Here is a 22627-nt window from a genome sequence, read left to right as displayed (position 1 = left end):
TAATCACTGCTGTAGGGAGTCTCCACAGGAGATTAGAACCTGGAGACCAAGCTCCACTTACATTTCTGTCACCAGCTCCCCAGCTGTTCTGTGATCCTGGTTCACCTTCTAGTCAACACACTAATCTGTTCATCTGTATACTTTGAATTTAAATACATAAAAATTTAAAGTGATTTAAATCCCAAAGAATGAAATACATAATGAAAAAGCTATCATAGAAAAAATATATTTAGACTGCCTACTATACTTACCCCCCAAACAGCAAAGTTGGTTAAACTGGGTTCTTTCAGTAAGTCTTGTTTACCCCTCAACAAAACAGACATTCAATTGTAGCTAAAGGATCCAGTTGCAAAATGATGCCCGTTCATTCCCTGGGATGCAATTTAGGTATATTATCAAACTCCAGGGGCCGATCCCTTTATCTAGACGAATGATAGAGCGCTGACAGGACCCAGCAGAGCCAGGCAGTTACAGACCCACCGGGAGTAAGTATGTAGCTTGGAGACCTGTATGAGATGTCTCAGAGAGCCCTTGGATTTGGTACTTCCCACCGGTTACCTGAGCTCATCTCATTCCTGGCTAAAGGCATTTTCTCCTTAGCTTTCTCTAAAGGTCTCACCTTGCCCTGCCTCCCCCTCTGCTTTAGTTCTAAAAACCCCTGTTCTCCCAAGTGTCCTAGGAGGCAATAGCTCCTGTCTGGCCCCTCCAGTCCCTGTTCCCCTCTTGGACTTACCTATCTCTGTGGTTAGCAAATCCTAATGTATTTATTATCTGGCCATTTACAGAAAACATCTGTCAAACCGTGGACTAAAGTACCCATGGCTCCTCTGTTGGGGATGCGTCCAGCATAATCACTCCTGGCCTCTCATCTTCCCCTCACTCAACATCCCCTCAGGAAGTCATGTGAATTATACAACTGTTGAACTTGGGAGAAGGAACTGAGCTTAGATCAGCCCTTATCTTCTCAGAACTAGCCTGTGTGGTCCACTCTCTGCCATGCAGTACGGGGCCAACAAGTCACTCTGCTCTAGAACTTTCTCAGGGGTAGACTCACACTAACCCAAGCTCGCAGAGACGGCCATATAGCCAGAATACTAATTTATTCCATTTTAATGATAAATGCAACCAGCTAGCCAGTGGGCCCTCACATCAGCAGATCAGGGCATTTGCTCCCTGAAGACAGGGAAAAAAGTGATTTAAATTCTGTATTTAGAGCATCAAATCTGCATAAGGAGAAGTAGGGAGATGATTTATCAAAGGATACATTTGCTACAGAGACCTAAGAGCTCAAGTCCTTGAGCCAAGGCCCCTTCTCCCATGAACACTATTTGGGAAGCTGCTATCAACTTCTGGCTTCTTAGCTCGGGTTGTTTTTTGTTTGTTTTTGTTTTTGTTTTTGCTGTACGTGGGCCTCTCACTGTTGTGGCCTCTCCCGTTGTGGAGCACAGGCTTCAGACGCGCAGGCTCAGCGGCCATGGTTCACGGGCCCAGCCGCAGGCTCAGCGGCCATGGTTCACGGGCCCGGCCGCTCCGCGGCATGTGGGGTCTTCCCGGACCGGGGCACGAACCCTCGTCCCCTGCATCGGCAGGCAGACTCTCAACCACTGCGCCACCAGGGAAGCCCTTAGCTTGGGTTTTCTGTGCTATAGGCTAACAGCAGCTCTGCCCACCGCCGCTGTTCATCCAGGCTTTCTCCAAATAATCAATTACCTTTACACCTGTTAAATTCACAGTCACATTCCGGTGCTTGCCATCCTGAGATTACCTCCAAGTCACCTTGGCTGAATTTATAGGTGTTTCCAGTTACACACTGGTTATCTATCAGTTTACTCCTTCAGTTGACTTACCATATCTGTGTGTGTGTGTATATTTGTGTGTGCCTTACCCATTTAACTCCCAGAAGGAAACCTCATTTCCTACTTCCAGTTTTCTTTGGAAGCCATTACCTCATTTACTGCTAACAAAGGCATTTTTGAGCTCTTTGGAAAGAAAACTTTCAGTATAACTTTTTATTATACTTTAAAATTTAACTACCTGAATTCAAGCAGGTAAGCAGTTTTTGCTGATTTCATATTGTAATAATTTATGAGACTGAGCTAATGATGACAAATACCTTGTAAAGACTCTCAGTGTAAGTCATCTGGTCTTTAACCACTGTTAGTCTTACGCAATAAATTCAACACATCTTTAATATCTCTGATTTGTTTCCAAAGGAGGTGGATAAAAGTATTTGACTCTTAAGCAAAGAAATAGCTAGCTGGATGCCTTGGACAACCAGATCAGTCTCAGATCAGAACCAGTCTTTCCCCACTGTCTTCCTTTTTCTCCTCCCCAAACCTCTCTCCTGTGTGAGGCATAGTTTGGGGCACTGTAGCTATAACCGTGAAAATATGACATAATAGATGATTCTTGACCTAATGGGGCTTATGTTCTAGTTGAGGGAGACAGACTATAAACAAACAAACAAGAAGAATATCAGCAGCTAGTTGAGTGCTACAGAAAACAAAACTGAATAACGTAATAGATGGAGGTCATCAGTTTAAGCTAAGACCTGAACAAAAAGTAGGAGCCAATTATAGGAAAATGAGGGTAAAGAACGTTACAGTAGAGAAGGCCTGGGACATGCCCAAAAGGAGGAGTAGGCTTGGTGAGCAAGGGAAGAGAAAGAAGGCTAGAGGGTGGCTGGCAGGGAAGAGAGCAGGAATAAGAATAAGTCTTCCATCCACAGCATGGGATGTGGAATGTGTGCAGGGGCAAATACGTTGATAATTTCCTCATTTAGAGGGACTGTGGAAACTGTAACATGTTTTTTTTGCCTGCTTCATGTTTTTGTTCTATTTTAAAAATATGTAATAAGGAAAGGTGGGTGTGTAATATGGGTTGGTTCAGTCTCCGTAGCATTGTCTCTGGCCAAACTCATCTGTAAGTCTTTTCCAGATTTACCAGGTAATACCATGTTCCAAATCAACCAAATGACATTTGAGAAGAGCAAAAGAGCAAGGATGTTAAAAATTCATCACCGTGCCCCTCAAGGTCACAGGTGTTTAAAAGCCAAGGAAGGAAGACTAAAGCCCAAGTGAATGGCTTTTTATGAATTGTTTTATTAAATTTGATAAACTTACCCCTTTGGAGGGATGGAGATGTCAGGATTCTGGGTCTCAAAATGTGTCTTCCAGCTCAGTGATACTAAGGAAAGGATAAATCAGGCCTCCAAATGTACATTGGCCCTGAAGTTTGCAGATTCATAAAGTCATGGTTCTCAGTTCGTTCGGGAGAGAGCTGGCTCTGGGGAATTGATTCACATTAATCAGATTTATAGTAGACTAATAAAGTACAATGCCATTTATTCGTTACCCGTGAGAGTTACAACTACTGACTGAAATTCATGTTTTTGGTCAGCACACACTCTGGCTGGTAGGAAAACATATTTAAGAAATCAGATTAAAGTCAGATGGTTAACTGTTAAATATGGAAGTTGAACAAATCAAGTTCGATGTCTGGAAAGGCTATATTCATTAAGCAGTCTTTCTTTTCATTGCAAGGACATACAGTCTCGGGTGGGCAAATGATCTACTATTCAGCTGGACAGGGAAGGCCAGTGCTGGAGAAACATTGGCAAATTTTTACTCCTAGTCTCTCCTTTTTTCTAGAACTGGGTCACTGATTCCCAGAGGGTGGTCTGAAGGTCACCTACAGTAAAGGTTCCTTGGTTATTTATTAAAAATGCATTTTTTCAGGCCCTGTCCCACACTTCTGAATCAAAATCTATGGTGTTGGGCTGGGAATATTGATTTAAATTATTTTTCTGGGGAACTGTAAGCACACCAAAGTTTGCTTCTTTTTTTAACTTAATTTATTAAAAAATTTTTTTGGGGTGCGTTGGGTCTTCGTTGCTGCGTGTGGGCTTTCTCCAGTTGGGGCGAGCGGGTTTCTCATTGCAGTGGCTTCTCTAGTTGCAGAGCACAGGCTCTAGGCGTAAGGGCTTCAGTAGTTGTGGCACACAGGGTCAGTAGTTGCAGCTCGCGGGCTCTAGAGTGCAGGCTCAGTAGCTGTGGCACACGGGCTTAGTTGCTCCGCGGCATGTGGGATCTTCCCGGACCAGGGCTTGAACCCGTGTCCCCTGCATTGGCAGGCAGATTCTTTACTTATTATTTTTTTTAATTTTATTTATTTATTTTTGGCTGAACTGGGTCTTTGCTGCTGTGCGTGGGCTTTCTCTAGTTGTCGTGAGTGGGGGCTACTCTTCGTTGGGGTGCGCGGGCTTCTCATTGCGGTGGCTTCTCTTGTTGTGGAGCATGGGCTCTAGGCGCGTGGGCTTCAGTAGTTGTGGCTCGCGGGCTCTAGAGTGCAGGCTCAGTAGTTGTGGCTCACGGGCTTAGTTGTTCTGTGGCACGTGGGATCTTCCTGGACCAGGGCTGGAACCCGTGTCCCCTGCATTGGCAGGCAGATTCTTTTTTTTTTTTTTTTTTTGCATTACGCCGGCCTCTCACTGCTGTGGCCTCTCCCGTTGCAGAGCACAGGCTCCGGACGCACAGGCCCAGCGGCCATGGCTCACGGGCCCAGCCGCTCTGCAGCATGTGGGATCTTCCCGGACAGGGGCACGAACCCGCATCCCCTGCATCGGCAGGCGGACTCTCAACCACTGCGCCACCAGGGAAGCCCAACTGGCAGGCAGATTCTTAACCACTGCGCCACCAGGGTAGTCCCTCAATATCTTGTAATAACCTATAACCTGAATTTAGAAGGGAAAACTCAACAACACCGCCGAATGATAGCCCAGTTTCACAGGGTAGCTTCCTTGACTTTATAACGAGCAGTATTTTCATTCATCATTATTATGGTGACTCATTTTCTCATCTAATAAATGATGGCTCTTTCATTTCCTTCATAAATGTTGATGAATTTGTTTCAATATCATCATCAGTACTTATTCTTGTAAAAATCTGTTCAGCAATTCTGAAGGAAGCATATTCTGCTGGAACATATGATCCTCCAAACTCCGGAACTCCACACTCCAGAGGCCCTCCTTTGGATATGCTCAGCAGGTGGATTCTTAACCACTGTGCCACCAGGGAAGTCCCCACACCAAAGTTTTGAAAGCCGCTGCTAAGCTATATAACCTTAGGCAAGTTAGTTACTTAACTTCTCCAAAGCCTTAGTTTGTTTGTCTGTAAAACAGGGATAATAATAGGTCTTATCTTCCTGGGCTACTACAGGGATCATGTAAAGCCCTTAGAAGAGTGTCTGGCACCTAGTAAGCCCTCAATACCTGCTTCCTGTCATTATTATTACCACCATTATTGTCATCATCTTCATTGCCATTAATTGGCCCACCGCATTCCTGTTTGCTCACAGATTTGATTTTTTTAATTAAGCAAAGCCAAGTGTATTGGTTACTGTAGGAAGGGAGACCATACCCTTGACAGAGTTTTAGCAGCATCTCCCAGATTGTTTTTCATTGATGACATTTTGGGGTTTTTGCTTCTTAAGGCTGGAAAAGATGGTATCCTAAGCCATTTCTAAATCATGCAGCAGGATGGATTTATTTTTAGGAAAGTTTCTAAGGGCATCCACCGTGTTTGAATTAAAGCTTACTTTTGATCTCAGAGTTTGGCACATCCTTGTCCCTGCCTTAAAAGTCAGGTTGCATCTTACTTTGGGGCTAAAAGTTCTGTCTACTGACAACAGCAACATATCAAGTTGTTTAAAGTCATTTCTTTAAAAGTTGTCACTTGTTATGAATTACCCTCATATTTACACCTTCCTTTAAAAAATGAACACAATGGGGACTTCCTTGGTGGTCCAGTGGTTAAGACTCCATGCTTCCACTGCAGGGGGCATGGGTTCGATCCCTAGTCCAGGAACTAAAATCCCGCATCCGTGTGGCTGGGAAAAAAAAAAAGAAGAACACAATGTAGAAACAGAGTTCTCTCAACTAGTGTTGGTTGAGTGATGGTGATTCTAACTAAATCGGGTGAAATCTTGGAGGTACCATGCTAGTATGTTTGGAACTAGAGTACCACATACCATGTTTGGTAACTTGTCAGTTTGCGAGTAGAACTTAGAGCAGCACCATTCCTATTAACCCTTTCTTCTCTGAATACTTCAGAGTATTCAGAGTGGGTTATTTAATTAAGCCTCAAAACATCTCTGTGACACGGATAATTACACTAGTCATTCCTACATTTTAGACGGGCACATTACAGGAGGAAGAGGTTAAGTGAAGCTAATTCTTCCAGTTAGGCTGATTCAGCAGCAAAACCACTCAGGGAATGTTTAAGCGTTGCAATCTAAATAGTTCTGCACCTGGTTTCCTTAAGTATAACATTTAAAACTGAGTTGTAATAGTATTGGAAGTCCTAGCCACATCAATCAGACAAGAAAAAGAAATAAAACATATCCAAATTGGAAGGGAAGAGGTAAAATTGTCATTCTTTGCAGATGACATGACATTCTAAATAGAAAACCCTGAAGACTCCACATAAAAACTGTTAGAACTAATAAATGAATTCAGCAAGGTAGCAGGATACAAGATTAATATACAGAAAAGTGTTGCATTTCTTTACACTAACAATGAAATATCAGAAAGAGAAAGTTAAAAAACAATACCATTTAAAATCACTGCAGAAAACAAACAAGCAAACAAAAAACCTAGGAATAAACCTAACCAAGGAGGTGAAAGACATATGATGAAAACTATAAAACATTGATAAAGGAAACTGAAGATGATTCAAAGAAATGGAAAGATATCCCATGCTCATGGATTAGAAGAATTAATATTGTTAAAATGGCCATACTGCCCAAAACAATCAACAGATTTAATGCGATCCCTATCAAATTATCCATAATATTTTTCACAGAACTAGAACAAACAATCCTAAAATTTATATGGAACCACAAAAGACCCAGAATTGCCAAAGCAATCCTGAGGAAAAAGAACAAAGCTGGAGGCATAACCCTCCAGGCTTCAGACAATACTACAAAGTTACAGTAAGTAAGATGTTATGGAAAAAGCCAAAAGAACTTTTTGGCCAACCCAATAGATACAATGGAATATTACTCAGCCACAAAAAAATAATTAAATATTGCCATTTGCAGCAACATGGATGGACCTAGAGAATATCATACTATTTGAAGTAAGTCAGACAGAGATAAACAAATATTACATGATATCACTTTTATGTAAAATCTAAAAAACAATACAAATGAATCTATATACAAAACAGAAACAGACTCAAAGACAAAGAAAACAAACTTATGGTTACCAAAGGTGGGGGGCCGATAAATGCAGAGTATGTAATTAACAAACTACTATACATAAAATAGATACGCAACAAGGATTTACTGTATAACACAGGGAACAATATTCAATATCTTGTAATAACCTATAATGGGAAATAATCTGAAAAATGTATGTATATAACTGAATCACTTTACTGTATACCTGAAACTAACACAATATTATATATCAACTATACGTCAATTAAAAAAGATAAAATAGAGTTGTTGAGAAATGAATACATTTTTGCAAAAACAAAAATTGAGTCTAACCTGGTAAAGAAAAAAGGAAGGTACACCCTGGGTTTAGCCAGGGCTTAAGTACTCTGACTTCCTTTATGTCCAGTCTCCCAGTGCTGGACCTCTGCCCTTCTAATCAGTATGGATTCTTGTCTCTCCCTCTCATTTCCACTCACCAGTAAACTGTGACCCTACACTACCCACTGGTCTGCAGTGGAGGGAACAGTCTGAGTTACTGACGGCAGGCATGGCTCAAACAGCTTGCTGAGAGTGAGCCATGCCTACCAGACCCACAGTGCTCCACGTGGCTCTCCCCCATTTCACTCACGTGCTGGTTTCTGCTAAACATAGCCCAGTTCCCAGGTCACCAGCTGGCAAAGCTCTGAACTATTTTTAGCTAGGTCCAGGGCTCAGGGCACTAAATCTGGATAGGAAGCTGAGATACCACTCTAGCTTTTAAAAATAATAACTTCTATTTTTCTCTCGTTACGATTTACCATGACTTCATTTTAGACTTTCTGGTAAATATAGCTGAGGAAAAGGTGAGAACATTTAAAACACATAGCACAAAAAAGAAAATTAAAATTTTCTTTAATTTTAGGGTAATACTCTTCTTTGAGGTGCTATATCTGTATCTATCTATACATACAGTAAAGCATACTAATCTTAAATACACATTGTGTAAGTATATACTTGTTTAACCCAAACCTAGATCATCATAATGGATATTCCAACATCCCAGAAAGTTCTCACTTGTCCTTTACAGCCAATATCCTTATGCTCCAGAGGTAAATCCTATCCTTACTTTTACCACTTTTGATTTGTTCTGTTTTTGATTTTAATATAAATGGAATCATATGATATATACTTTGGCAGCACCACATGCAGGATCCTAGTTCCCTGACCAGGGATCGAACCCGTGCCTCCTCAGTAGAAGCTCGGAGCCCTAACCACTGGACAACCAGGGAATTCCCTAGTATATACTTTTTATGTTTTCCTTTTTTTCACTCATTATGTCTGTGAGATTCATGCATGTTGTCACATATAGCAGTAGATTGTTGTTTCGTCTGTTTTTGCTGTATAAAATTCCACCATGTGAATACACTATAATTTATCACTTCTCCTGTTGAAGGATATTTAGTTTGTCTCCAGATTTTGGTTATTAAAAATAAAACTGTCATGAACATTTTGTTTGTGTCTATTAGTGACCACACGCACCCATTTCTGGTGTGGAACTAGGAGTGGAACTGCTAAGTCATAGGGTAGCCTTAGATCTGGCTTTTATAAATGTGCCAGTTTTCGAAACCAATTCTACCAAATTTACATTCCAAGAGCAATGTGTGAGAGTTCTAAAACATACCTTCACTTGATAATTTCAAATCTTTTAACTATTCTAAAGAGTATTAGTTGGGGACTTCCCTGGTGGCGCCGTGGTTGAGAGTCCACCTGCCGATGCAGAGGACGCGGGTTCGTGCCCGGGTCTGGGAAGATCCTACATGCCGCGGAGCGGCTGGGCCAGTGAGCCATGGCCGCTGAGCCTGTGCGTCCGGAGCCTGTGCTCCACAACGGGAGAGGCCACAACAGTGAGAGGCCCGCGTACCGCAAAAAAAAACACCAAAAAAAGCCCAAGAATCTGCCTGCCAATGCAGGGGACATGGGTTTGAGCCCCGGTCCAGGAAGATCCTACATGCCACAGAACAACTAAGCCTGTGCGTGTGCCACAACTACTGAGCCTGCACTCTAGAGCCCGCAAGCCACAACTACTGAGCCCACGTGCCACAACTACTAAAGCCTGCAGTCCTAGAGCCCATGCTCCACAACAAGAAGCCACCGCAATAAGAAGCCTGCTCCCAGCAATTAAGAGCAGCCCCCGCTCGCCGCAACTAGAGAAAGCCCGCGCACAGCAACAAAGACCCAACACAGCCAAAAGTAAATAAATAAATAAATAAAATTAATAAAGAGTATGAGTTGGTATCTCACTGTGGTTTTCATTTGCATTTCCCTGGTGACTAATGATGTTGAGTACTTTTTCAGACACTTACTGGACATTTGGACAATCTTTTCTATGAAATGCTTCTTTAAATCTTTTGCCCATTTTAAAAATTGGGTTGTTTGCCTTTCTTCTTATTGGTTTATAGGATTCAAGTTATTTGTTGGACCCTCAGATTCCTCATCTATGAAAAGAATAAGGACCATGACATTAAAGTTCTTCCAAGCTCCAAAAGTCTACTATTTTACTCAATGGATGCTTTTGGTAGAGACAAAATAGATGAGTTCAAATAAACAAAACACATCAGAACACAAAATATATACTTAAAGGAAAACACAGAATGAAGAAAATACATGTGCTCAATATATATAAATAGGATCTTCCCATCCAAAATATATTGATAAAAATTGATATAAATATATAGATCCAAATATGTATGGTCAACATCCAACTGTATTCCATAAGTAATTAAGAAAAATGAACCAGAAGTTTGCACATCTGATTATAAATGTAGTAAATCACTATCCGGAAAAACGGAGAGGCTTGTTAAAAATGCAAACTAAGGGCTTCCCCAGTGGCGCAGTGGTTAAGAATCTGCCTGCCAATGCAGGGGACCTGGGTTCAAGCCCTGGTCCGGGAAGATCCCACATGCCACGGAGCAACTAAGCCCGGGTGCCATGCTACTGAGCTCACATGCTGCAACTACCGAAGCCCGCATGCCTAGAGCCTGTGCTTTGCAATGAGAGAAGCCACCGCAATGAGAAGCCCGCGCACCACAAGGAAGAGCAGCCCCCGCTCGCCACAACTAGAGAAAGCCCGCATGCAGCAACAAAGACCCAACACAGCCAAAAATAAATAAACTAAATTAAAAGAGAAAAAATTAAGTAAAAGGGGGAATAATGTCTTTAAAAGGAGATTTACTTATGTCTTTGTTCAACAAACATTTGAAAGACTAGATCTCTAGTCTCTTCCTTCAAGGAACTCAAACTCAGGGAGATAGATGTAATAATTATAGGCAATGTTTCTGGAGGGCTTCCTACATAGAAGGTACTATTTAAGTGCTTTAGATGTATTAACTCTTTTTTTAAATAAATTTATTTATTTTTATTTTTGGTTGCATTGGGTCTTCGCTGTTGCGCGCGGGCTTTCTCTAGTTGCGGCGAGCGGGGGCTACTCTTGGTTGCCGTGCGAGGGTTTCTCATTGCAGTGGCTTCTCTTGCTGGGGAGCATGGGCTGTAAGCGTGCGGGCTTCAGTAGTTGTGGCCCATGGGCTTAGTTGCTCCGCGGCATGTGGGATCTTCCCGGACCAGGGCTCAAACCTGTGTCCCCTGCGTTGGCAGGCAGGTTCTTAACCACTGTGCCACCTGGGCAGCCCAGATGTATTAACTCTTAATACTCATGACAACCTTGTGAGGTGGATATTATTATTGTCCCTGAAGCACAACAATGAAATAACTTGCTCAAGGTCATGGCATTCCAGTTTAGGGAAGGATCATCGTTTATTTAATTAATCCCTAATCATTAGGCCCAACTGATAAGTAACAGGGCTGGGATTAGGATGGAGGCTGGGTGGCTCCAGAGACTGAGCTCTGAACCCCTGCACCAAATACCTTGCTCTTTTTACACACAAATAATGGGAGATAAGTTCAGTAGGTACAAACTACCATGGGAGCACAAGGAATAAAACAGTAGACTTGTCAGGGGTGGAGGATGGAGGGTGGGGCCAAAGACGGGGGTAAATCAGGGAGCAGAGTTTACAGAAAAGTAGGCAGAGGCAACGTGGACTCTGCAAGACCTGCTCAGGTGTTTAGATTTTATACTGAAGATGATGTGGTCTGAAGGATATAAGAGTATAGGCTGGACGACGGGAGGACCGGTTGGGAGGTTTCTAAAACTGTCCAAATGAAAGGAAAGGCACATCTGAACATAGGCAGAGCCAGTGAAGAGGAAGAAGAAGAACAAGATGACCAGAGTGTGTACTCCACCAACATAGAGAAATGTGTGTATGGAATAAGCAGGCTGGGGGAGAGGGAAAGGGGGCCAAAGAGCACAAAATGACATGTAGAGTACTGATAACTTCTGAAAATGTGCAGGCACACATACTGAACTCCCAGGGTGTAAACAGAGGGAGAGAATGAACCCAGACTGACGGCTCAGCATGTCCTGAACTAGGTCCTCTATGAGTGTTACTTCATTTAGTGCTCCCAACTCTGCCAGGCAGTATCATTCCTATTCTACTGGCAGGGATACTGAGAGCCCCAGAGATTAGGTGAGCTGTCTGAGGGGCATGGCTTGTCTGTGATGGAGCCACGGTGTGTGCCCTGGATTGTATGACCCCAAGTTCCTGCTCTTGCGACCCTACCATGGAATCTTCCTCATTCTAGTAGAAAACTTCATGATCCATGACGTTTGGATCAGGACAATTGAGGGAGAAATTCAAACTAGGAAAACTAATGTGTGGAAGACTAGCTTGGAATCATCACCCTCCTTCATCCCCCTGTAAATCCTGCACCACCACCTTCTGTTAACCCTGTCTCCAAGACAGTTCTAGATGTTTCCACATTTCCATTCCCAATGTCATCACCGTAGGACAGCCTGGGTCAGCCCAATCCTGCCCAGGCTCATTTACTTGAATGGCATTGTATCCTGCTCTTTCTCTGATCAAACTTTTTTTTTAAGGATTTTTTTTTTTTTTTTTTTTTTTTGCAGTACAAGGGCCTCTCACTGTTGTGGCCTCTCCCGTTGCAGAGCACAGGCTCCAGACGCGCAGGCTCAGCGGCCATGGCTCACGGGCCCTGCCCCGACCGGGGCACGAACCCGTGTCCCCTGCATCGCCAGGCGGACTCTCAACCACTGCACCACCAGGGAAGCCCTGATCAAACCTTTTGAGAAGGAACTTTTCAAGACTTCCTAATGAAGTTGCTTCCTAAATGGTCTTCCTGTTCCCACTCTTGTTTTCCCCACCTTCTGAGGGATTAGGTCATGCCCCTGTCCTCAGCCTCCCATCACACTCAATATAATCCAGTGTCTCCGGCACGGCTCACTCTCTTGGGACCTCCTTCTCTCAACCTCTCTGCCAAGGCTATTCTTCATCTATGTCAAGCATGTTTCCACTTCAGGGCCTTTACACGGTATTTCTCTCTGCTAGAAATAACCACCCCTCACCAACCTACTCTGAGATATTTCCATGGCCCTCACTCATTTTATTCAGATTGCTACTCATTTATCATGTTCTCAGAGATCCTCCCTGACCACCCCCTCTAAAAAAGCATTTTTCTTTATCCCCAACTTCTTACCCTGCTTTAGGTTTCTTTATGACCCCTAGTATTACACAGGCATGCTTGCACATTCCACCTCCTAGGAAACCAACTATTCTGCTTTGCCCAGGGGGTTCCTGGGCCAAGGCACTTTCAGTGTTAAAACCGCAGAAAGTTGGGACTTCCCTGGCGGTCCAGTGGTTAAGAATCCACCTTCCAATGCAGGGGATGAGGGTTCGATCCCTGGTCAGGGAACTAAGATCCCACATGCCATGGGGCTACTGAGCCCACACGTCACAAATAGAGAGAAACCTGCGCACTGCAACGAAAGATCCCGCGTGCCGCAACCAAGACCTGACACAGCCAAAAATAAGTAAATAAATTAATTAATTTTTTAAAAATAATAAAATGTTAACTCCCCCCTAAAAAAACCCCAGAAAACAGAAAGTCCCAGGCAAACTGGGATGGACTGATCACCCTACAGTTCCTCTACCAGAATACAAACTTGATGAGCAAACACTTTATTTTGTTCTCTGCTGTATCCCCAGCACATAACACAGTGCCTGGCACAGAGTAGGTGTTCAATAGATAATCACTGAATGAGAATACATGAACAGTTGCCTGTTTCAAACAGCATCAGGTTTAAACTCTCCTGCCCAGCATTCCAGTTCCTTCTTGACTGCTCATCTTAACCACCCCACCCTATTTCCTACCACTCCCTGTGTACACCCTCTGCCCCAGGCATTCCAGGCTCCTTATACTTTGTTGCAAACTTCACCAGAAACGATCCCTTCACCGGAAGAGCCCTCCCCTGGCTCTCCTACCTGAGTGTCTCTTTGTTATGTTTTGCTTTATCTTTTGAGATCTATGCCAGTGAAAAATGGAGGAGGGATGCATGTCCCTATGAGAATTCCCTAGGGCATTGTTTGAAAATATCTACTCGTCTACTCCCAATGCTGAGAATTAGATAGGACTTCCTAAGGGGAGGAAGGGAAATCAAACATTGGTATTTTCCAAAAGTTCCCTAGATGATTCTGACAACAAACACACAGACACTTTATGTGAAAGGCACTGATGTAAACCCCACAATGCTTCACAACCCAGCTCAAGCCCCCTCAGCTGCACCAGTTGTATTATGGCCTTACCTGACCTCACTGTTCTCTCCCTCAGGAATTCTAAAAAGCTCAGGATCTGAACCACATTCCTGAGCACTACTCCGGCAGGCCTGGCATAAAATATGGACAAATCAGGGTTGCGTAAGTGGGACTGTTGGCCTGGCCCGGGAGCCCTCTCAGGTGTGTGGGACAGGCATTCCCCACCCTCCCCCTGGCTGTAGGTGTGAATGAACCCTCCTTCCCTCTCATTCCGGAAGTATCTGCCCTACTGAGAAATCACCCAGCTTCTGCCCACTCCCATCCTGCTTTGAGCAAGCTATCCCTGCCATCAAAGCAGATTACAGCCACTGCCAGGGCCCACCCTTCTCCTCACTTCCCACTTCCTCTCACAACAGTGTTCCAGAGCTGGTCCACCGAACCAGCCCCAGTCTCTAAGGTGCGCTGCCTGGCTGTTCCAGCAGGGCTCAGAAATCAGACCAACCTGGTGACTCAAGGCAAGCCGAAGGCTTTTGAGTCTTCATTCCCACATCTATGAAAGGGAAAATACTGACCTCACAGGATTTTTAGAGGGATTAAATGTGATAGTAAAAATTCCCAGCACATGGTACACTTAGGAACCTCCTGCCAGAAGCCTTCTTTCTGACAAAGGAGCAATGCCTGTCACCTGGGCATTGGGACACTGGCTCGCCCAGCCAGTTTGGGTTCTGTCTTAACAGAAACATCACTACTAGAAGTACCTCAATCCCCGAGTTTGGGATTACTCGGTCTCATTCTCTAGGTGGTTTGTACCAAACTGGAGAGGAGTCTGAGGGGCTTCTTTCTGGCAACTAGAAAGTCATTCTTTGAGTTGGTGGCACTGTTAAACCACATATGGGCAAAACAGAAAACTGCTGTGCTGATCGTTGACCAGACTGCCCTGGAAGACCAGAGGATGAAAAATAGGATAAGGATGGGGTGGGGGTAAAGGGTTCTAGGGATTCCTGTGCAGGAAACAGAGGCAGATGAAAAGAGTAGGTTCTTGCACAGCATGACAGCCAGAGGGGAGGGGGAGAGGGGAGGGGAGGGATCTGGGCTAAGAATCATTAGGTCTAGATTCAAGTCCTAGTTTTGCTATTAAGTCAGTGCAATGTACCCTTCCTAGGCCTCAACTTCCTCAACCACAAAGGGAGTGAGATCAAAAGTAATTGCATCCACCTCATTACAAATAGCTCAATTTCATTCCTTTTTATGTGGATAGACCTAGAGTCTGTCACACAGAGTGAAGTAAGTCAGAAAGAGAGAGACAAATACCGTATGCTAACACATATATATGGAATTTAAGAAAAAAAATGTCATGAAGAACCTAGGGGTAAAACAGGAATAAAGACACAGATTTACTAGAGAATGGACTTGAGGATATGGGGAGGGGGAAGGGTAAGCTGTGACAAAGCAAGAGAGAGACATGGACATATATACACTACCAAACATAAGGTAGATAGCTAGTGGGAAGCAGCCGCATAGCACAGGGAGATCGGCTCAGTGCTTTCTGACCACCTGGAGGGGTGGGATAGGGAGGGTGGGAGGGAGGGAGACGCAAGCAGGAAGAGATATGGGAACATATGTATATATATAACTGATTCATTTTGTTGTGAAGCAGAAACTAACACACCATTGTAAAGCAATTATACTCCAATAAAAAAAAAAAGTAATTGCATCTTTTCTCTTAAAAGTTTCCAGCACATACATGTTCACTCCCTTTTTTGCCTCCTGCCCTTACATTCCCTATCCTTTGGTTTGGAGCCAACTCCTTCCTGGCAACCAAAACTCCAGACACCATGAACTGTCCTCAGCCACCCCGACCCCTGCCCCCCTTATGAGATCAGAGGTATCAGAGCCTCACTCTCCATGCTGCCAGTCCAGGCTTTGTTTACCATTTGGGGCCCAGGTCTGCCTGTAAATTAGAACTAGAATTGCTTCATGCCTATTGCTTCAGGTAGTGGAAAAAACACTGATAGATGTTTTCTGCCATACCAAATTGGAATCCCTCAATGGCTTTTCCCATAAACTTCGTTATACGTAATTGGTGGTTAGAGTCCATATTACCATGGATACTCTTCTACAGTTACATTAAGGATTAAATTGATTTTGCAGACGGATCTAGGATTTAACCACCACTTGTACCACAGTCTCTGTGGGAAAATATATTCTGTGTTCCAAACAATTGACCTTTTGGAGTTGATCCAGTTCCTAAGTTGGGGACAGCCTGTACAATATTATGTTACATTTTGGGTTTCATTTTTGTGTCCTCGAATCAAAGACTTGTTAGAGCTGGAAGAAACTTTGGAGATCATTAATGCAACTAATTTTGTAGGTAATGAAACCAAGGTTCAGAAAGACAGAGAGATTTGTTTAAGGGTATTCAGCTACTTTGGTCTCCCAACTTCAAGCCAATGCTTTTCCCACTATCCAAATCATTTTGTGGTCATTTTCCCAAATAGCCATTAAACCACTTGAAAGTTGGGAAGATCATGTTTTCTTCAGTACAGAATCAAACATACTAAATATTTCATAAATACTGAAACAATTCATTATTCACTTTGCTTTGGGGGTCTATTCGCTATAAGATGTCCTCAAATAATAAGTAACATTAGGGTATTTCAATTAAGAATGTATTTATAGCAGACTAGATTTGGTTTGAATCAAGATTTGAATAACTGAAAAATATTCTATTTAACCAGTGTTTCCTATATAAAAGGGTCTATTAGGGTTGATGTCACTCCAATAAATATTTTTCACAGCTCACAGACACATCTGGTTCTAGTTTTAGGAGATACATGCCATTAATTTTAATGTGGTCTTAGGGGAGAGCCACTCATTTTATAACTACATTTAAAAACTTAATATCCCTTTGTTTGTTTTATTTACCAAAGCCAACTGAAACAGAGACTTATGAAACCATTCAGAAGCAAACCTTCTCCAACTGAAAAGGTGACAAACATAATTTTGATATACTATATGAGGAGAGCCACCTTCATTAGAAACAAAACACTTAAACTGTTTTATTTGAAACAAACTTTCCCATTTGGTGTACTTTTCTTCACCAACAAACACATTGAGTTATTTCTTAAATATCTTTGAATGAGAAAGATAGGAGAACACTGAAAGAGAAACAATCTCATATAGGTAGATGACATGGTTTTATTGTAACAAACTAGGGAGTGACCTAAATAGACAGCCCTGTAATCTAATTACGAGGGGAAAAAAAAAAAAAAAAAGAGCCACAGATCAACTCTTCAAAAATTAGTCATCCTTTGTGATAGCAGCCCTCCAACTTTAATTGTCTTATAGTTAACAGTTATACAGTTAACTCCTTCAATTACTAGGCATTTATTTTTTTTATGGTATAAGAAAATGTATTTTCACAAGATATTAATTATGTACCAATAAAGCATTTAAACTAAATACAACACTTCAAAACATTCTGCACAAAAAGTTACAGATCACATTTATTTAATAACAAAATGTCTAGTTCTTTAAGAAAATATTTTTTAAGAACTTACTGCAATAAAATTTTCCAACCAAAGAAAAAAATATTAAACAAATTATGGTACAAGACATCATAAAACTTATTAATGTAACAAATCAGGCAGAATTTTGTGCTAGAAACAGAATGGGGGACATCTAAATAAAACAAAAATTCAGAAAATGTGTATTCATAAATTTCTGGTTAACTGAGGCTTAATGTTGTTAAAGACCAGGAGTCTTTAAGCATCAGACTTTGTTTATAAAAATAAAAAATTCCCCAAACATTAGCAACATACTACCTCAGCACAATTTTTTTTTCCCTTTACAATTCAGAATCCTGCCGTTCATTTGTCAAACATATGAACAATATCTAGTTACTTCATTAAACTTAACCAACATTACCCTTTGGATACTGATTCGGTTGCATTATTTTTTTTCCCAATGAACCTAGAGCCTATGCACACTTAGATAAAAACTGGTCTTAGAAATACTTTATCCATGAATAATTCTACACATTTTCAATGAAAGCCTACATTTCCAGGCCTAGAAAGAGCAAGACAGACACCAGGCCTGCCTACAGAGAGCTTACCATCTAGAATACAGCAAGTCAAGCACTGGTTTTCAGTCACTACGAGCCTTCATTTCACCTTTCAAGATGTGCACAGATATTGATGTCCTCTCTAAGGGCAAATAAAATCTTCCCTTACGCCTATCATTCTTTAGATTCTCTACGGGGAATTTTGAAATCTGTATGTTGACGAGGCCTATGCTTTGCTTTCTCTGATTGCCTTCTGCTCCTCACAACAATGTCAAGTATTTTATTTTCCTTTCAGTTCTTCCCAACATAGCCTCTGCAGTTTTGTCTATCCAGTTTGGCCTTTTCTGTGACACTCTGTTACAGCTTTCTGCTCCCCTTCATTTTTGTTTCTTTCCTTCTTACTAGAAGCCTGGTCATCTGGGCTTCCCCATCTGCCTTTCCTAGCTTCTTATTCATTCTAGTAACTAATCTTAACACTTCCTTAAATGTTGGGTCTTCAGTAGGTAGAATTAGTGAGCATTTCAGTTAGCATTTCCTTGAGCTCTGTTGTGAACAATAGATCTTCTTTACAACAATACTTTCTCCCCGAACGTTATTTGGAAATATCATCCTAATATTCTAGGATATTAGGATTTCTGTTTTAAAGGTTTTTTTTAAAAAAGATCAATAAAGGAATGCATAATTCAGCAACTGATGCTTCTACTTTAGTCTCAAACTCTTTGGCATGGGATACCAATGTTACACGTAAGGGGCTAGATCAAAAATTCAATTTAGATCAAAAATTCAATTTTTGGCTATTTGAATTTTAAATTAAAATTTATAAGAACTCAAGAAGTTTGAAACTTTAAAACAAGCTAAATGATAAAAAGACAGTTATTCATTGATGTGATCCTTTATCATAAACGATATATAATGAAGAATTCAACTATTTTTGTGTCTGCAAGTCAGATGCTATCAAGCAAACTGCCACGTATGGATTGATAAGTTTTTACATTTTTAACTCAAAGACAAATAGGAAGATTCAGTAAGTTTTAATTTTCCAAATGTTCTCAGAAAGAATGATCAGAAGCACCCTCCAGTTATGACACAGGTGGATAACCCATTTACCCCCAACGAACCACCTGTGTGTGCTGTGAGGTAGTAATGTGACCTTCTATGGTGATGACACCCTCAACAGAGAAGTGTCCCCTCTTCACATGAAGAGTGTGAACAACAAGAAGGGACAGAGAGCTACCTTTCATTACTTCATCAACTATTGGTGTTTTCATAGGATTTCAAATGCCTGACTCCAATTTTACAACAATAAAAATACCAATATTTATTCTGGAAGAGGATTTTATGTTCCAAGCAGCAGATATTAACAACTTCCAACACAATCTCTAGGAATTATTCGCAGTTCTGAACCGTGCTTTAGAAAAACATTTCCAGCAGTCTGTGCAGGATTTATTCCTATTGCATCATTGGTAATAACTGCACCTGTTGCTGCAGGAACTTTAAATTCTTCTGCTGCAAACTTTAAGACTGCTGTAAAAGGTGTACTTTTGGGAACACTGAGTACTTTGTACGGCAGCTGCGGGTCCGACGTCAGTGTGATCTTAAAGGAAACCTTCGACATGGTGCAGCCGGTCTGGACAGAAACCCCACGCTAACCTAGGCATTTATTTTGTGATCATTTTATCTTGAAGCATACACCAGAGAGTTTCCTTAAGAGACAATGTTCCACTGAGAGAGAGAGAGAGAGACAGAGACAGAGACAGAGAGACAGAGAGAGACAGAGAGAGAGAGAGAGTTGGGGGTGTCAGAACTGGAGGAAGGGGGAGGGTTTTGGCCAAGGGCAGGGGAAGAGGTATTTGGTTATACCTGGCTTTATAATTTGGGGGGCTAAAATGACTGAGGACGTGCCTTATGGCTTAGCTGATCACTCTGGTGCTTGATTATTCTCTCACATGTGTATTGAAATGAAACCAAAAGTAAATCCTAAGCAAAATTCTTGGCCCTGCCTAGGTGTATACCAGGTCTGGCTCTGTACTGACAGGGGTGGCCTTCTACTGATGCATGTGTCCTTGTCTGGTTTCTCAGTATCCTTGAATTAAGCTGACTACAAAAGTCTATGACATTTGATATACAGAATGGCTGCCCTCAAGGTATATCTAGTAAAATTTAGAACTTACTGCCATTTAAGACTATTAAAGACTTGATTAAGAGGAATCCTATTCATGGAAGGACAGCCTGATGAATGTTGATTCATTCATTTATAAGTTATCCTGGATTAGTCAAGGCAGCAAAGAGCTATATATCACTATCACAACCTTCACACTTTGCTACCTAAACCTATTCACTTTCACACCATATTGGCTACTGGCTAATATCAAGAGGCATATAAAACATCCCTATGAAAGTCTGTGCTGTGTTTACTAAAAGGAATCATGAGGCTGCTGTTCACTGTGTTCCAAAGTGCCTTCTTTGAGGACACTCCATAGGGACATCTTTCTGATCTCAGCACAGTGATAGTTGGGCTCCTCTGAGTACTAGTCTGGCCCAGGTATTTCCTGTCAGTAAGTACAAATAAAATCATGATTTTATTAAGACCCTAAATCATGATTCCCCAAGTCCTTTACAATCAGGAAGTCCAATTTCCCTCCACAGACATTTCTGGAATTACCCAAGGATATTAACATGCATGTTATGCCTCCCTAAGCCCAGTGGTATGCTGGTAAATGTTTAACAACCAGCTTTCTGGTGGAAAAAGCTGATAGATTTGTAACATGTGCTAATTTCCTTGGTGTAAATACTGCTCTCACTATGGCCAATATAATATCACTGAAGGTAGAGTTGGAAAGAGATGCATAGCAGCATTTCATTATATAGTATTTCCACCATACAGATACAGTACATGTTAACAACCTTTAGACTATACATAATAGTAAAATGTAGCAACATAAATAGAACGTGATGAATCTTGAGCAATAATTACCTTTGTTTTTGTTATATTTATTTGTAAGTCTATATAATTTACTTTTTAAATAATGACTCTGTTTAACAACTGGCTTGCAAAATTCTCTGAAAGTTTAACAACTGGCTCTCATGAGCCAGTGTAAGCTGGCTCCCACACACCACTATCTAAAGCCACACTGGGTTGGGAGTCTAGCTAATAGTTTGCCCTCTAGTCTCTTGGATTAACAATCCTGGTCTCATCAGGAGCGGGACCTTAGCCTGATCCTTTTCCTAAGTCTTGCCACATGTCCAGAAAGAGAGGGAGGCAGTTTCCTACATGCAGTCAGAACCACTCCCTGCCAGTCCTCTGCTCTAAAGTCTCCTGGTCTCCAGGCTCAGGTGCTCTACAGAGCTGCTGCCCACCACACATTGCTCCTACACCAATGGCAGCCTTCTCGTGTCCTGCTTCCAAGCTGCTGACTTCCCTAACTGACAACCCCCATTCTGCCCATGGACCACTGCTCACACTCAGGCCAAGAACTTCCTGAGAGTCAGTATCTGTCAAGTGAGGCTTCTGTCTCTTTGGTACCCGCCTACCCTTGAACCTCATCGTGGCTCTGACTGCCTCTGTTGCTGCTGCTGCCTGCAGCACTGTCTCCTCTGACCTCTGGATCTCCACCTCTTACCTCTTCCTCTGCCCTCAACCGCTTATCCACATTTTAAGGTCTAAATAAACTTTGAAAACTGAGATTCACATAAATGTGACACGAAAACTCACATAACCAAGTAGGATGAAATGGAAGTGAAGAATGATCCCCATTTTACAAAATGGGTATACATCTATCTATCTATTCCCTGCTTTTAGAAAGTTCACTGTATGCAACTTTGCTTTTATGAAAGACCTACGTGAGTATCTTTTTCCGAAAAGGCGAAAGTAAAAATAGTGATTAGCGTTAGTTCTGCAGCAAGCCATTACAGAGGAAATGCACACATCAAGCACCGCCAAGTTCCTTCTCTAGGAACTATACTCAGCATCTCAGCATCAGGCTGCCATAACTTTGAACTGTGTCTGTGAGCATCTGTGCTTTATCTCGATTTATTTTGTGCACCTGTTAGCAAGATGTGTCCTAGGGTAATTGCTTCTTTGCTTTATGACATTTCGGCTTACGAAAAGTTTCATAAGAATGCTCTACTTCCTTGGTGTAAATTTATATAGACATATATATGTCTATATAAATAAATATATTTATAATTATATTATATATGATATAAATATATATAAATATATATTCAGAAATAAAACAGAAAAGTGGTTAGCTATGGCTGGTGAAATTATAGGTGATTTTTATATTTTTTCTTTGTTTTCCAATTTCCTTCAATAAATATGTTTTATTCGGGGTGGGGAGGCTGCTTTAACGGCAACTCTGACTTGAACTGATATGAGGCAAAATGCAGTCTTTATTTACCTTACATGACATGGATATTCATATGATTTTCTTTAAAAAAAAAATAATGCTTCAGTTTATAGTGAGCTGCCCCAGAAGCTGCTGGGGTGTTAAGTAATACATAGTATATGCACTAAGCTTCAAAATCTGAAGACAACTGATTCTGAATTCTTATATAATATTTTTGGAGGGGGATCCCACAGGAAAGTTGGTTGGGCCCCTAGTGATAGAGCTCTTTCATTTTTATAATAGTCCCTTCTTACCCAGGATTCGAAGGCACTAGAAAACCTGGTGGGGTGGGGGTGAAGGGGCATCTCCAGCTGCAG

The 22627-nt window shown here is 41.8% G+C and overlaps 1 long non-coding RNA gene and 1 pseudogene across 2 annotated transcripts in view; both read right to left on the bottom strand.

Annotated features, from left to right (window-relative positions):
- LOC137205322 (uncharacterized) overlaps positions 1 to 22627 on the bottom strand; it is a 30042-nt gene that overhangs the window by 5142 nt on the left and 2273 nt on the right. Inside the window, exon 3 of one of the 2 annotated variants that reach the window (XR_010934095.1) lies at positions 3123 to 3285. This is a non-coding gene — a long non-coding RNA (uncharacterized lncRNA). Of the gene's footprint in view, positions 1 to 3122; positions 3286 to 4448; positions 5887 to 22627 lie in introns of those variants that run through there. The other variant, XR_010934094.1, reaches the window with a different exon arrangement.
- On the bottom strand, positions 18950 to 19616 carry LOC137205698 (ubiquitin-fold modifier 1 pseudogene; annotated as a pseudogene).

The sequence above is a fragment of the Pseudorca crassidens genome, chromosome 14 (assembly GCF_039906515.1).
Source record: "Pseudorca crassidens isolate mPseCra1 chromosome 14, mPseCra1.hap1, whole genome shotgun sequence".
NCBI lineage: Eukaryota > Metazoa > Chordata > Mammalia > Artiodactyla > Delphinidae > Pseudorca > Pseudorca crassidens.
This window is presented reverse-complemented; position numbering and strand designations above follow the sequence as displayed.